Consider the following 3,332-nt stretch of genomic DNA (forward strand, 5'->3'; position numbering starts at 1 on the left):
GGATGCCTGAAACCAAAGGTAGCACTGAACCCTACATATTACCATTTTTTCCCCTACACACACATACATTTTTACTTAAAGGGAGCAAGTTATGGCTTCTCTTCAGCATATCCAAGTTGCCAGCGTCACTACTCTTGCTCTTGGTGGCCATTCTTAAGTAAAATGAGGGTTACTTGCAGACTAGCACTGGGATCATTTGACAGCTACTGATAACTCGGGCAGCTACTAAGTAACTCAGTCAGTGACTAACCTGGTGTGTACAGAGTGGAGACGCTGGACAGAGGGATGGTTCACACCCGGGCCAGGCTGGAGGGGGACCGTGCGAGATTTCACCACCCTACTCAGAAGGGTGCACAGTTTAAAACTTATGCAGTGTTCATTTCGGGAATTTTCCATTTAGTATTTTTGGACTGAGGTTGACCACGGGTAACTGAAACCATGGTTAAAGAGGGACCACTGTACTCTCCGTAAGCTGATGAGTGTATTAAACTTAGAAAATTTAAAAAGATAATATGATATCAGAAATGAAGATTAAATTACAAGTTGCCTAAGAAAGAATAAAGTAACTGAAAACAATATAAGGGGCATTTAAGAAAAGCAGGAAAACAAAGACAATAATAAAAATTAGATTTAAGAAAACAATGAAAAGGGTCAGAAAGAAAGTGGTTGCAATGAAAGTCAAACAAAGAAAAAAAAATAACATGTAGTTGGAGTTCTAAAGAAGTTTTAAGAAAGCAACAATAATGGAACAAAAATAGTATTTAAATCTATAATTTATTTTTAATTTCTACTTTTAGTAGTGACTAAGAAAGCTCAACCAGGCAAAGTCTTCTGCAGACAACAGCTATAAATTGAAAAAAATACAAAGAATGGTTTCAGGAGAGAGAACGGAAGAGGGCAGATTTACAGAGTCCATGCTTGAAAGCAACAGTTGTATTGTGTGTGTTCTCTATGACTCTTTTATGTTTGTTTGTTTGTTTTTAGTTCAGGGAAGGTACAGTTGCTAGAGGCACTGGTGAAAAAATTAAGTCTTTTTGGCTACAGAAACCAGCAAACGCAGACGGGGAAAAGCATCGACACTGGTGAAGGAGATAAATTTCCAAATAAGAAAGAGCCAGCGCGGGATATTTAATTCATGTCTGCCCCATCCCTGGAGGACTTCTGTACCATGTATGGTTGAAGTAGGCTCCGAAAAGCTTAGCTAAAAAAGTTTTTATCTGAGATTAGAGCTAACTTCCAGGAATGAATTGGCAATGGAAGTGCAACCAAGTTAGATATCTACTAAAGCAAGCGGGCACACCAACCTGAAACCCTGCTCTCATCAGCAAGAAATAGCAACCCAGAGTCTCCTTAGCTTAACAGCAATACTGTCCAGGATGCAATCCAGAATTACCTGACAGATGAAGATCTAGGAAAAGAATTCATTGTCAAAAGAAAACTATCAATGAAGACCAAACTCCAGATGGCTCAGATTTTAGAATCAGCAGACAGGTATTTTAAGGAAGCTACAATGTCCTCAATAATGGGAAAGAAAATATGCTTACAATGAATCAAAAGACATACACAGGCTGAACGTAAAGGGATAGAAAAATACATTCCATACAAATGGAAACTAAAAGAAAGCAGGGATAGCTATCCTTACATCAGACAAATCAACTTCAAGACAAACACTACAATAAAGACAAAGAAAGTCATTATAAAATGATTAAAAGGTCAATCCAACAAGAGGACATAGCATTTGTAAATATTTATACACCCAACATAGGAGCATAATTATATGTAAAGCAAATCTTAACAGACCTGAAAGGAGACATTGACAACAATGCAATAATAGCAGGGGACTCAGTATTCCACTCTCAACAATGGATGGATCGTTCAGGCAAAAATTAAGGAAACACAGGAATTAAAATACATGTTAGAGCAGAGGGACTTAACGGACGTTTACAGAACATCCAGTCCAACAGCAGCAGAGAGCAGATTCATCCCAAGCTCACACAAAACGCTGCCCAGGACAGATATGACTAAATGGTCAAAATTAACATTGCGGTTGGGCCGCCGACGGGGCTGAGACGGCACCGACACGGCTGTGGCGGGCCGGGGCCTGGGCTGGGCCACAGGGATACGATGACACGTTGGCACAGCTGTCAACTGCCGAGTGCTCAGAGAGGAAGCCAGCCTGAAGGGCCGAGTGCGCCCCCTGCCTGGCGTGGGGTCTGGATCTGGGAGGGCTGGTCCTGGCCCTGTGTCCCGTGGCTGAGCCTCTGTCCCCAGCTCCTACATACAGAGATCTCTTCGGACATCTGGCACAAGCACCACGCGACCCGGGGCAAAAAAAGACCCTACCACGTGAAGCAAGGATGCGAGTGGGGTCGGCCTGCTGCCAGCACTGAGACCCCCCCGCATGCACCCAGTCCCCGCTGGGGGAGTCAAGCGCCGGGCCTTGAGGCTGGACGCTGCGGCTTCCCTTGGCCCCCCAGGGTGGACAAGCAAGGGAAGGGTTGGGGTGGTGCCTCTGGGCATCTGACAGTGGACCCGTCCACACCGAGACCCTGGCAAAGAACAGCATTGCGCTCACTGGCCGCTCACCTTACTGGCAGTGCCCTGGGCCGCGGGATGGGGGCCAACCTGACCCCCGAGGAGGAAGAGATTTTGAACAAAACGCGATCAGAGAAAATTCAGAAGCAATACGGTGAAAGGAAAAGCAGTGCCCAAAGCAGCAGTCTCCTCAAGGAGCCTTTCCCGCAGGGCCAGCTTCCTGCGGCCTCGCCCCTGGACCAGGCCAGCGTGGCCCGCACGTGGCGATGAGCCGGGGGGCAAGGAGCTGGGGGTGTCGCCGAGGAAACTCGAGGCCCAGGGCGCAAGTCGTTCCTCCTCCCTCCCGTCTTAGCTCGTGGAATAAAGGCGTTTATTGTTCTAGAAAAATTAACATTGCCAGCAATTGGGCTAATGAACAGCATGTACCTCCTGATGCTAGGCACTGAAAAGACGGTCTCATTTCCACTGTCTTCCTGCCAACGAAGCATAACTTGGATTTAACCATAAGGCGCCATCAAAAAACACGAACTGAAGGCGGCCTGAGCAGCAACTGATCTGCTCTGTTATTGTTTGTTTGTTTGTTTTCACTATGAAGGACTTTATCGTAGAGCTGGCAACATCTGGAGATGTCTGTGAAATTAGACAGTCTCATTCCTGTTAATTTCTTGGTTTTAATCACCTTTTTCTATGGATATTTAACAAAACTCTCTATTTTAGGAAAATGTACACTATAGGATCTAGGGGTAAATGGGTACCATGTGTGCAAATTCCTTTTAAATGGATAAGAAATGAATAAT

General features: G+C 45.1%; 1 non-coding gene across 1 annotated transcript; it reads left to right on the forward strand.

Annotated features, from left to right (window-relative positions):
- The first annotated feature begins 2,116 nt into the window (after window positions 1-2,116).
- LOC148092549 (small nucleolar RNA SNORD55/SNORD39) lies at window positions 2,117-2,195 on the forward strand. Its single transcript, XR_015714934.1, has one exon. It is a non-coding gene; the product is annotated as a small nucleolar RNA SNORD55/SNORD39 (small nucleolar RNA).
- Window positions 2,196-3,332: the final 1,137 nt, after the last annotated feature.

This window comes from Miniopterus natalensis, chromosome 8, assembly GCF_054644295.1.
Source record: "Miniopterus natalensis isolate mMinNat1 chromosome 8, mMinNat1.hap1, whole genome shotgun sequence".
In the NCBI taxonomy this organism is placed as follows: domain Eukaryota; kingdom Metazoa; phylum Chordata; class Mammalia; order Chiroptera; family Miniopteridae; genus Miniopterus; species Miniopterus natalensis.